Source organism: Artemia franciscana, unplaced genomic scaffold (genome assembly GCF_032884065.1).
Source record: "Artemia franciscana unplaced genomic scaffold, ASM3288406v1 PGA_scaffold_1180, whole genome shotgun sequence".
Taxonomy (NCBI): Eukaryota; Metazoa; Arthropoda; class Branchiopoda; order Anostraca; family Artemiidae; genus Artemia; species Artemia franciscana.
Genome location: NW_027062618.1, coordinates 804,668 through 818,119, shown reverse-complemented (window position 1 = coordinate 818,119; position 13,452 = coordinate 804,668). Strand labels below are relative to the sequence as shown.

Below are 13,452 nucleotides of genomic sequence, written 5' to 3'. Positions count from 1 at the left end.
GGACCTTGGACATAGGACCGAAATATCCACTGAATTGATTTCCACTGTCTTGAAAAGAATATCCCTATTGTTTCTACTTTATGTTTGTTTGTTACAACGTTGACTAGATCCCTGCTCCTAGTTGAAGTTTTCAAAGGTCAGGGGAAAGACCCCTAATTTGGGGAGTTTTTGTGGAAACACAATTGAATTTTGGTGTCAAAGTCAGGGACAGATAAGAAAACTAACCCACACAGTCTTCAGATATGTCGATTTGGAGCATCAGGTTAAACCGAACAATAAACTTAAAAGATCTGGATCTTTGGCCGATTTAACCTGGGAGGGGCACAAGTCTTTATCACATCCAATCATTTCTGCAAAGCTCACTTGCTCACACAAGCAATAGGTAGGCTCATCTGGATCAAGAAGAAGATCAATAGCCGACTTCATACGATCATTAACTATTAAACTAGTTAAATTAACTAGTTATTTAATTATAAAACTAGTTTTAGAAAACTACTTTTATAGTAGCATGCTATTTTTATAGTAAATTATAAAACTAGTTTTAACTAAAATTAGCTAGTTATTAAAAACTGCTAGCATCCGGTGACTCCATAAAAAAGCAGAAGATTTCAAAGGAGAGGGACTCCATTTCATGGAGGAGAGGGATTAAAAACTGCTAGCATCAGGTGACTCCATACAAAAGCAGAAGATTTCAAAGGAGAGAGACTCCATTTCATGGAGGAGAGGGATTAAAAACTGCTAGCATCAGGTGACTCCATACAAAATCAGAAGATTTCAAAGGAGAGGGACTCCATTTCATGGAGGAGAGGGATTAAAAACTGCTAGCATCCGGTGACTCCACAAAAAAGCAGAAGATTTCAAAGGAGAGGGACTTCATTTCATGGAGGAGAGGGATTAAAAACTGCTAGCATCAGGTGACTCCATACAAAAGCAGAAGATTTCAAAGGAGAGGACTCCATTTCATGGAGGAGAGGGATTAAAAACTGCTAGCATCAGGTGACTCCATACAAAAGCAGAAGATTTCAAAGGAGAGGGACTCCATTTCATGGAGGAGAGGGATTAAAAACTGCTAGCATCAGGTGACTCCATAAAAAAGCAGAAGATTTCAAAGGAGAGGGACTCCATTTCATGGAGGAGAGGGATTAAAAACTGCTAGCATCAGGTGACTCCACACAAAAGCAGAAGATTTCAAAGGAGAGGGACTCCATTTCATGGAGGAGAGGGATTAAAAACTGCTAGCATCAGGTGACTCCATACAAAAGCAGAAGATTTCAAAGGAGAGGGACTCCATTTCATGGAGGAGAGGGATTAAAAACTGCTAGCATCAGGTGACTCCATACAAAATCAGAAGATTTCAAAGGAGAGGGACTCCATTTCATGGAGGAGAGGGATTAAAAACTGCTAGCATCCGGTGACTCCACAAAAAAGCAGAAGATTTCAAAGGAGAGGGACTCCATTTCATGGAGGAGAGGGATTAAAAACTGCTAGCATCCGGTGACTCCACAAAAAAGCAGAAGATTTCAAAGGAGAGGGACTTCATTTCATGGAGGAGAGGGATTAAAAACTGCTAGCATCAGGTGACTCCATACAAAAGCAGAAGATTTCAAAGGAGAGGACTCCATTTCATGGAGGAGAGGGATTAAAAACTGCTAGCATCAGGTGACTCCATACAAAAGCAGAAGATTTCAAAGGAGAGGGACTCCATTTCATGGAGGAGAGGGATTAAAAACTGCTAGCATCAGGTGACTCCATACAAAAGCAGAAGATTTCAAAGGAGAGGGACTCCATTTCATGGAGGAGAGGGATTAAAAACTGCTAGCATCAGGTGACTCCATACAAAAGCAGAAGATTTCAAAGGAGAGGGACTCCATTTCATGGAGGAGAGGGATTAAAAACTGCTAGCATCAGGTGACTCCATAAAAAAGCAGAAGATTTCAAAGGAGAGGGACTCCATTTCATGGAGGAGAGGGATTAAAAACTGCTAGCATCAGGTGACTCCATACAAAAGCAGAAGATTTCAAAGGAGAGGGACTCTATTTCATGGAGGAGAGGGATTAAAAACTGCTAGCATCAGGTGACTCCATACAAAAGCAGAAGATTTCAAAGGAGAGGGACTCCATTTCATGGAGGAGAGGGATTAAAAACTGCTAGCATCAGGTGACTCCATACAAAAGCAGAAGATTTCAAAGGAGAGGGACTCCATTTCATGGAGGAGAGGGCTAGCTTCAGGTGACTCCATAAAAAAACAGATCATTTCAAAGAAGATTGTATGTTTGGTAAGATTAATCTGTAATGCAATAGGATTAAAATCAGTCTTTGCAGAGTAGGCCTAGTTTAGCTTGGGAAAAGCTTGCTAGGCACGGTCAAGATACCTTAAGAAACAGTTTTTTTATATTTACCAAACAAATGATGGAACGTTTTTTTTTCTTACACTGGTTTCCCAAATACTAATTAACAGTCAATTTAGGAAGAACATCTTTCATATGCACTCATAAATGATGTTTGATTTCTACCAATGTTGGTATTTAACAATTTTTCAAGTTCTAACCATTAAGAAGTGATATGCACGATTGATTTTTAAAATTTCTCATTTAAAACTCCTGAAAGATAGTTTTTATTTATACAAAGTTAACACAGATCTAGTTTTAGAAGAAAAAAATAGTGTCTGGCGAACTCTGACTTTTGTGGAGATTTCGGGGATGAACAAAATGTGATTTGGACAAAAATTCAGAAATACAGACAGGTTGATTTTTTGGAGGAAAATAAAATAATCTTGGCGCTTTCCCCAAAAGCTTGGGAATAGAGGATAGACTGATCATATCTATAAAAAAAGGGCCAAAACAACGGGGATCAAACCAGCGATCTGGTGGTTCTAAAAGGTATATCTTTGCTTTTAATGATTTTTTACTCCTCCACTTTAGACTTTATGCAACGCTGGGAACAACTTCCTTGAAATGACTTTTTTAAATGACATTGAATTTTAAGTTTAGTTCCTGAGATTAAATTTAGCCAACAGGATGTCCAAGCAACAAAACCGATTCTTAGCCACAAAAAAACACTTGTCTATTAACAGCATTTGTCTCGAGCAAAATTCTAGCCAACTGCCTCATTCCAAACTCCAAAAATCTTAAAAAAGGATCAGTAGCATAATCTAATAAACTTACCAGATTATAAAATTTCAGTAGGCTAACTTGAATTGATAAAGCAAAAAAAGACGAGAAATCAGGGACATCACACTACTGTCGGAAACTAAAGTCAAATTGTGAAAACTATCACTAAATCACAATATATGGTACTTGGTAATTGGTACCTGGTAATTAATTCTTGGCCCACGGAGTAGATTCATTAGTTATACGATTCTTATCAATTAAAATAGACCCGTAGTCCACAAATGCTTACCATCTTTACATCATACGAAATAACTAATTTGACTTGCTAAACTGAATATATTGTTTTTTTCTTTCCTGTGGGAGTATCAACCATTTCAATAATACTGGGAAGAACAATATGGAGGGAGTGGCAACTTGCGGTTATGCCAATGATTGCCTTGTCAGTCGAAGAAATGTGCTTCCCAATTACTTCTTATCAGCTAGATAAGAATACTTTATTCGAAAAAAAAAAAATCAAATGAAAGTAAGGAGCAATATTAAAACTCAAAACGAACAGAAATTATTCCGTATACAAAGGGGTGCCCCTTCCCCAATACCTTGCTCTTTCCGCTAAAGTTTGACTGTTTGTGCCAATTTATCCTGACTCCTGAAACACAAGGGTCTTTTAATTAGAAATGGAAGCCTTTTTAAAAGTGCTAAAAACTTTAGCGTCAAGAGAAAGATATTGAGGAGGGGGCAACCCCTTCATACATGGAATAATTTCTATTCTTTTGAGCTTTCATGTTGCTCCTTCCTATCAGTCTTTTTTTTATTTAATATAATTATAAGATAAGATTTATTCATCATGAAATAAGCATACAATATTACATTTTACCTTTCCCCCAAAGGCTCTTTGGCCTGTCAAGAAGAGGGTAGATAAACGAGTCACTTACTCAGAGAAGAAAACAACAACAACAAAAATTAAAATAATCATTTACTCACAGAGGGAAGAACAAAAAGGAGAAGAAAAGAAAATATAAATAAGATAAAAACTGTAGAAAACAAAACTAAATATATTAAATTGACTAAATGAATTAAGTAGATTAAATAGACTCCAATGAAATAATAATATATATATATATATATATATATATATATATATATATATATATATATATATATATATACATATATATATATATATATATATATATATATATATATATATATATATATATATATATATATATATATATATATATATATATATATATATATATATATATATATATATATATATATACATATATATTTTAAGTTTTAACGTCGCTCCTTGCTTTCAGTTAAAGAAAACTTGTTTTTTTATATATATATATATATATATATATATATATATATATATATATATATATATATATATATATATATATATATATATATATATATATATAAACAAAATAAATGAATAAAAACAAACTTCAAAGAAGCCAAAGAATTTTTTATATTTTTTTTAACAAACCGAATGGGTGGGACCTTTGAGCTGATTAGGGCAACTTACTCCACACAATATGACTCGCAATTAAAGGATTAAAATATGACCTTGCACAATGAGTAAAAGGAACTTGAATATGATTTTTGGTATTGCGAACATTATAATTATTCTGATCAGAGGTAAAAAAGGGCGAAACACTTAGGGAATAGGGGAGGTCACCATGAAACTGAGAAAAGGTAAAACATGCACACGAAAGAATATACAGTGACTTGAGATCAAGTAATGTGATAAGTCTTGAACGATTAGTTTCCATAATGAGGTTTCTAGCGTTATTATAAACCTTAGAAAGTGGTTTTAACAATGAAGGAAAGGTTGACATCCATACTACTGGACACTGAGAAACGTAAGATTGGATCAAGCAAAGAAAAAGGATTTTCAAAATTGATCCAGGGAAAGTATGTTTAAGTTTCCTTAAAATACCGAGACTCCTGCATTTCTTCATTTTAATCAAATCAATATGACGTTCGAAAGACAAGTTTTCATCAACAAGAATGCCAAAAACAGAACATATCGATCTTTAGATCTACGAGTTACCCAATTTGGCCACTGCATAAAAAATATCATTTACATAAATCAAAAATAGCACAGGCCTTAAAACTGATCCCTGAGGGACGCCAAAATTCACTTGTGAGGGTGAACGGAAAAGTGGATCGACATAAATTAACCTATCATTCAAATAAGATTGGAACCAATAGAATACATTGTCCTTAATGCCAAAATGAGACATCTTCGATAGAATAATTTCATGGGTTAAGGAATCGAATGCCTTCCGATTATCCAGGAGTATAGCAGCCAGAATTAATCCCGAATCTAATGCAGAATGTATAAAATTCAACGGGGTCATACAGGCATGTTCAGTGGAGTGCTTCATTCGGAAACCAAATTGAAAACCATGAATTTTTTTTTAGATTTTAGGAAAGTAAGGAGACCAGAAAGCATAACCTTTTCGAAGATTTTACTAAATATTGATAAAATTGAAACTGGTCGACAATTTGTTGGATCATTTCTTGATCCACCTTTACACAGAACGATAATCCGAGCACGCTTGAGAGCATCCGGAAAAACACCACATTTGAATGAAAGATTTACAAGTTTTGTTAGAGGCTCAATTGTTGAAGGAAGAATAGATTTAACTACCTTAGTAGGAATAGAATCTCGCCCAGACGAGGATGAGTTTTTTAAGCCATTAACGATTTTATTAATTTCATTTTCATTAATTTCATTAAGACGGCCCGAGGTAAGATCTAAAGTCCAGCTTAGACCGAGTTAAAGTAGCTGTGGAAGTAATATCCTTACCAATACTAGCGGAGGATGAAGTGAATGCCTCTTGGACATTAAGCTCACCCTCTACAGCTTCATCACCAATGACCAGACTCATAGGTAAAGAGCTAAATTGAGAACCGGGTTTAAGCACAGAATTTATTACCTTCCAAGTTTTGTTAGAGTCCTTCCGTTAGAATGAGCCCTCCCACGAAATTCTAGGACCACTTGGTCAATACGATCACCCCTGGGAAAAAAACAACAAACAAATAAACACGCACCCATGATCAGTCTTCTGGCAAAAAATACTAAGTTCCCCTACTGCACCAGAAATTACGATTAACCGCCAAAATTTAAGCGATTTTGAGCAGTTAAGCTATTCGGATTCGTCAATTCATTGTTTCTTTTTGTTTCCATAATCTCCCAAGAAAGGGTTGTAAGCTACTCAATTTGCCGATTGTCCACTTACAGCCTAGTATTTGTTATTGGGAAATATTTGGATTTCCCAGAAGTACACAAGGGAGGGAGGGAGATTTTCTGGTATTAGTTGAAAAACTGTCACAAATTAAATATAAAATTCAACTGGAAGTAAGGAGGAAAATTAAAACTCAAAACAAATAGAAATTATTCCGCATATCAGGGGGCTGCACTCTCCCCCTTCCCCCGAAAAAAAGATCATGGCAATGTTTTTTTCTAAATTAAGCCTAAATTAAAAATGGGAAGAGATTAATTTAAAAAAAAAGTTTTTCTGAGCGAAGTAAAGAGTGACTTCGAAACTTAAAACGAACAAAAATTATTGTTTAACAGTCTATCTAGAATATATTGATAAAACTAATGCAAATAAACCAACTGATAATATTTCCCTGTGTTTGTATGATTATAGAAAATTAGCGCTTTACTGAAAACACCCAAAGGTCAATATAAAAAAATCAAGAATATTTATTTAGGAGTCAAAAGTGAGTACATAGTCTGACAACAACGCTCTAATATATAACGCTACTCATAGTCTTACATCAGCTGTGATATCAGTAACTTTCAGCATACAATTAAAATTATCTTAAAACTTAAGCATAAAAATAAATATTATTAATTTTTAACCACGAGGTCATTGAACAGCATACAAAAATACAAGCTTTCAATGTATGAAAGCGGAAAGACACGGAATAATTTCTGTTCATTATAAGTTTTAATTCTGTTCCTTGGTTTCAGTAAAAAAAAATAAATAAACAAGAGCCAAGAGCTCATATGGTATGAGCTCTAGCTAAATTCTAAGAATCAATAGATTGATTTCAAAGGAAAATCGGAGGCTTAATACCGTTCGGGATTTAAAATAAGAGCTCTGAGTCACGATGTCCTTCTTAATATCAAAACTCATTAAGATCCGATCACCCACTCGTAAGTTATAAATACGTCATTTTTTTACTTTTTCCTCTCCCTTCAGCCCTCCCAGATGATCTAATCGGGGAAAACGACTTTATCAAGTCAATTTGTGCAGCTCCCGGACACGTCTACCAATTTCCATCGTCCTAGCACGTCCAGAAGCACCAAACTCGCCAAAGCACTGAACCCCACCATTTAACTCCCCCAAATAAAGTGGATCCAGTATGGTTACGTCAATCACGTATCAACGACATTTGCTTATTCTACCCACGAAGTTTCATCCGGATGTCTCTACTCTAAGCGTTTTCCAAGATTTCCGGTTTCCCCCTCGAACTCCCCCAATGCCAACAGATCTGGTCGGGATTTGAAATAAGAGCTCTGAGACATGAGTTCCTTCTAAATATAAAATTTCATTAAGATCCGGTCACCCGTTCTTAAGTTAAAGATTCCTCAGTTTTTTTTTGTTTTTTTTTCCAAATCAACACCCCCAGCTCCTCCAAAGTGAACAGATCCGTTCCAATTATGTCAATCACGTATCTATAACTTATGCTTATTCTTCTCATCAAGTTTCAAGATTTCTGTTTATCCCCTCCAACCCCCTATGTCCCCAGATCCGATTCCAATTGAAAATGGAGCATCCGAGACATAAGATACTTCTATATATCAAGTTTTATTAAGATCCAATCACCCATTCGTGAGATAAAGATACCTCAATTTTCACGTTTTCCAAGAGTTTTGGCTTCCCACTCAAACTCCCCCCCCCCATTGTCACCGGATCTAGTCGAGATTTAAAATAAAAGCTCTAAAGCCGTGGTTCGCTCTTTACTAGGTTGCAGCTACTGCCGCAACCTTGACATGCTGTGTAGTAATGTTGTTTTTTTTCGTTGTAAGTTTCAACTTTACTCTTTACTTCCCTCAGAATATTTTTTTTTAACAGAAACATTGCTAAGCAAAAATATAGTGTAGCGAAAGTGTTATGATAAACAGAGTGTTATTGCTTATGATTCGTTCAATTTTACTATAACCGGCCCTTAGTTGACTCATAAAACGTTAACAAACGCAGAATAAGGATGCATAAGAACGAACGTTAGTATCAACCTACTGCAGTATCGAATTCAACTTAACAAAGTTGGAACCGCAATTACCATCACTAGCTCGGCAATTTGCATTAAACTGTGACTTGTAATTCGTAAATTCAGTAATTCGTAAAATTCATATTCATCAGCGTTTAATCTCGGGCCACAAAGTAGAAACAAGCTTAGATGAATCGTCAAAGCTAAGTTCAGGGCGGCTAATTCACTGCAAATCATCAGTATGTGTTGTGCAAGATAAATTAGGTTGCCCAGGAAAACGTGACGGAATAATACATGGCAAGACGGAAAAAAACACACATTAAAGAGATGAGGTGACAGATCACTACTCATCACTTTCCTCTCTCGATTCTAGACCGTGTTGTGACATTACTGTTAAAAGAATTTCCTGAATGTAGTCGAATATACAAATCATGGTTCAGAAGTAGCTGCAACCTAGTAAAGGCCGAACCACATTCCATAATAACCAAAAATTGAAAAACACGCTTTGAAAAAACTCAATTGTAAGAAAAAATTGCCATCTGACACTGATTCAGGAATGGTAACTATTATTTTGGTTCACCTTAAAAGTAAAGTTTTAAAGAGTCTGAAACCCCTCGACAATGTGTAAATGTAAGTTACCAAAAATATTAGAAGCCACCTAGCCCCCTCCCCAAAAGGCCCCCTTTCCCCAAAGTCATCGGATCAAAACTTTGCGATAGCTATTTTGTTCAGCATAGTTCAAAGGTGCAACCACTATGGTTTTGGTGATGATACGGTCCTCAATAGTCCCTAGGGAACGGGCTGTAAGCGGTATCACGCGTATCCGTATTTCATGTATTCATTCGTTTTTTTGTACCTTCTATCATAGCTGAAGCAGTAGCTGCAATCCAGTAGCAAGCAGACCCCAGTACATAGTAACAGTCATATATGATATTAAAACATCAGGAAGTTTCACAGGTCGCGATGGCTTCAGCCGCGCAGAAGATCAAGTGACTGCATAATTTCGGAACAAAACTACTGTTCACCAAAAATTTGACTAAAAATATTGAAATTTCGTCCAAATTTTTTTCAATCAATCAATCAATATTTATTAATTCAAATTAAAAATATACAAAAACAATATTATGCCCCAACAGAGAGCAGAGCTCGTAAGGCTGGGGCAGTACAAATGCATAGAAAAAAACACAACGTCTCGTCATACTAATAATTCCAAAAAAAAAAAAAAAAAAAAAAAAAACATACAAGGTAGGAGATAACAGAGGAGGCCACCCCAGCGCAAGAACATCACAACAAAATACATACTAAAATCTATTATTAATCAATCCCGACATCCAAGCAAAGAACTATTTTTGAAATATGTTTTTTCAAAGAAAATCGACTCGTGAAACTTCGGGACATTTCTACTAAGTTAAGTTTATTTACAATTTGAGGAATCTGGTATCTGATTGAGAATCTAGCTCTTTCTGATTTGAGTGACGGAAGGCGATACTTCCTGGAACGGATGCAGCGGGCAGGAGAAGTGGGAGTCCCAATTATACCCAAATCATGGAAATAATTTGTTGAGGATTGGATATTAAAATACCGCATTGCTGTATGCACGTCCTTCAGTTGCTTGAGATTAAGTATATTGAGAAAAATATGTAAAGTTTGGGTTTCTGACAGATTTTTAAGTCTCACAGGGCGATGAACAAATGTACCCAGAATTCTAATTGCCTTATTTTGAATTATCTGAAGAAGTTGCAAATGGACCATAAATGTGTTGAGATAAACTATGGGGAAATAATTAAGATACGATCCAATTAGAGAATGGTTTAAAATTTTAAGGACGGAAAAAGAAAACACCTGTTTCAATCTATGAAGACAACCTAAGTGATGGGCAAATTTCAATCCCAAATAATCAGAATGCTTACGGAAAGATAAAAGCTCATCGAGAATAATCCCAAGGTAACGAAATAAATTTACTCTTTTTATCCTACTTTGATTTACAATTAGCTCATCTATGGTAATTTTATTTATCGCCCAATGTGACCACCCGAAAATCACGAATTCAGTTTTAGAAAAGTTCGGAGCTAGGCAGTTACACGCAAACCATTTATTCAAAGAATTCATTGCTGTCACCATTTTCTCAACCAACAAAGTTGGAGTTTTAGCTTTTACTGTCACAGCCGTATCATCTGCAAAAATTACTGCTAAGCTATTATCTTGGGGTAAACACATTGGGAGGTCATTTATATAAATCAAAAATAGTAATGGCCCCAATACCTATCCCTGGGGACTCCAATGTCATCAATAACGATATGGCTTGACAGATGTCCATTTATTTCTACCTGAATTTTTTGATCTTGCAGGTAAGATTTTATTAGATCTAAGCCTTTCTCTAATACCTGTGTTATTAATTTTTACCATCAAAATTTCGTGGTTTAGCGTATCAAATGCCCTTTTTATATCATAGAAGAGAGCAGACACATGATTATCATCATTTAGTGAATCATTAATCTCTAAGATTAGCGCAGCAATAGCTTGTTCAGCGGAATGACCCGACCTAAATCCAAACTGAATTTTAGTAAATAAATTCCTTTTACTAAAACACAATACAATTCCTTTTTGAATATTTTTTTGTAGAACTTTAGATATTGGAGAAGGAAGGATATTGGGCGATAGTTGCCTACATCTGTCTTATCACCTTTTTTATGAATTGGAATAACCCGTGCAGATTTCCATACTTCTGGAAAGATTCCTGATGATATAGATGCGTTTAAAATATGAAGCAATGGGACATGGATTACACTAGCAAGTTCTTTCAAAATACTTGTGGAGAGCCCATCTAGACATAGGGAATCACGTTTTTAATTCGTAATTACTTTCTGGAATTCACCGAAAATAACAGGGACCAGGAACATACTAGAATTTTCGGATGACGGTAGATAATCCTTATATGAACCAAAGTAAAGATTCAGGGGGTTCCAGATCAGCGGTAGTACTAAAATGGGAAAAGTAATTATAAAAATAATCTGCAACAACATCCTTCCCCTTCAATTCAACACCATTTTCATTTACGATTTATTATAATAATTACATAAAAAAAAACTAGTTTTTTTAACTGAAAGTAAGGAGCGACATTAAAACTTAAAACGAACAGAAATTACTCCGTATATGAAATGGGTTGTCCCCTCCGCAATCCCTCGCTCTTTACGCTAAAGCTTTTAATTGTATTAAAAAGCAGAATTGTGGCAAAGAGTCAAACTTTAGCGTAAAGAGCGAGGGATTGCGGAGGGGACAACCTATTTCATATACGGAGTAATTTCTGTTCGTTTTAAGTTTTAATGTCGCTCCTTACTTTCAGTTAAAAAAACTAGTTTTTTTTTATGTAATTTCTGAACGTTTTTGAATTAATGCATGTTTGATTTTGGCTCTCCACACATAAATTATTAAAATGAAATTTGCATATTAATTCCTTTTTTGGCTAAATGGCTTTCTCTTAGTTTTGATCAGACGATTTTGAGAAATAAGGGATGGGAAAGGAGGCCTAGTTGCCATGAAATTTTTCGGTTACATAAAAAGGCAACTATAAATTTTTATTTATATATATAAATTTTATACTAAATTGCAAGTTTTGTCCCAATTCTTTAAGAATGACCCCTGAATCAGAAAGGCCGTAGAATGAATAGTTGAAATTACTAAAAATACTATAGCATAAAGAGCGAGGTATTTATCTCCTCCTAAATACCTCGCTCTTTATGCTAAAGTATTTTTAGAACCCCTCACATGCGTAATAATCTCTGTTCGTTTTAAGTTTCAATGCTACTCTTTACTTTCAATTGAAAAAAAAAATTTCCATGTTTATTTTTTCATTGTTTTTTTTATAGTAATTTTAGAAAATTCTGCGCCCTTTTCATTGAATTTCTGTTCCCCCATGACACATTTCTCCATGGAAAGATCCTCCCACATAGCCCCCTCACCTCAACCTCACCCCCAAAACCAAAAAAAAAATCCCCTGAAACCGACTGTACACTTCCCAATAACCATTATTATATGTAAACACTGGTCGAAGTTTGTAAGTTGCAGCCCCACCCCCAGGGACTTTGGGGGAGTAAGTCATTCCCAAAGACATAGTTATTATGGTTTTTGACTATGCGGAACAAAATGGCTATCTCAAAATTTTGATCTGTTGACTTTGGAGAAAAAATGAGCGTGGGAGGGGGCCTAGGTGCCCTCCAATTTTTTTGGTCACTTAAAAAGGGCACTAGAACTTTTCATTTCCGTTAGAATGAGCCCTCTTGCGACATTCTAGGACCACTTGGTCGATACGATGACCCCTGGGAAAAAAAAAAAAAAAAAAAAAAAAAAAACAAATAAACACGCACCCGTGATTTGTCTTCTGGCAAAAAATTCAAAATTCCACATTTTTGTAGATAGGAGCTTGAAACTTCTACAGTAGGGTTCTCTGATACGCTGAATCTGATGGTGTCATTTTCGTTAAGATCCTACGACTTTTAGGGGGCCTTTCCCCCTATTTTCCTAAATAAGGCAAATTTTCTCAGGCTCGTAACTTTTGATGGGTAAGACTAAACTTGATGAAACTTATATATTTAAAATCAGCATTAAAATGCGATTCTTTTGATGTAGCTATTGATATAGATATTTTGATGTAGCTATTTAGAGTTTTGGTTACTATTGAGCCGGATCGCTCCTTACTACAGTTCGTTACCACGAACTGTTTGATTTATAATAATTTTTTCATAATTTATGATAATTATATAATAATTTTATAATAATATTAATATAATAATAATATATAATAATTATTTAAATTATATAATAATTTTAATAATTTATAATAATTTTAATTATAGATTTATTATAATTTTTTCCTTGATTAATTTACATGTAGTCCGAGGTGAACCCAATTTTTTAAACGAATCTTCATAATAAATATGTTCACTAGTTCTAAGAATCGTAACCAGTAAATTTTTATGATTTTTGAATCGCTGTACATTATGAGCTGAGGTGTATTTCATTTTTCAAACAGTTCGTGGTAACGAACAACCAGGAGCGACCCGGATCAAAAGCAACCGAAACTCTAAAAAACGGGATTTTG

The 13,452-nt window shown here is 35.0% G+C and overlaps 1 protein-coding gene across 6 annotated transcripts in view; it reads right to left on the bottom strand.

The window, feature by feature from the left end:
* LOC136041239 (uncharacterized) overlaps positions 1-13,452 on the bottom strand; it is a 61,826-nt gene that overhangs the window by 23,876 nt on the left and 24,498 nt on the right. The window contains exon 1 of one of the 6 annotated variants that reach the window (XM_065725837.1): positions 3,400-3,488. The exons of 4 other annotated variants lie outside the window; for them this stretch is intronic. The gene's annotated coding sequence lies outside the window, so the exon portion shown is untranslated. Of the gene's footprint in view, positions 1-3,399; positions 3,489-13,452 lie in introns of those variants that run through there. One more of the 6 variants, XM_065725839.1, reaches the window with a different exon arrangement.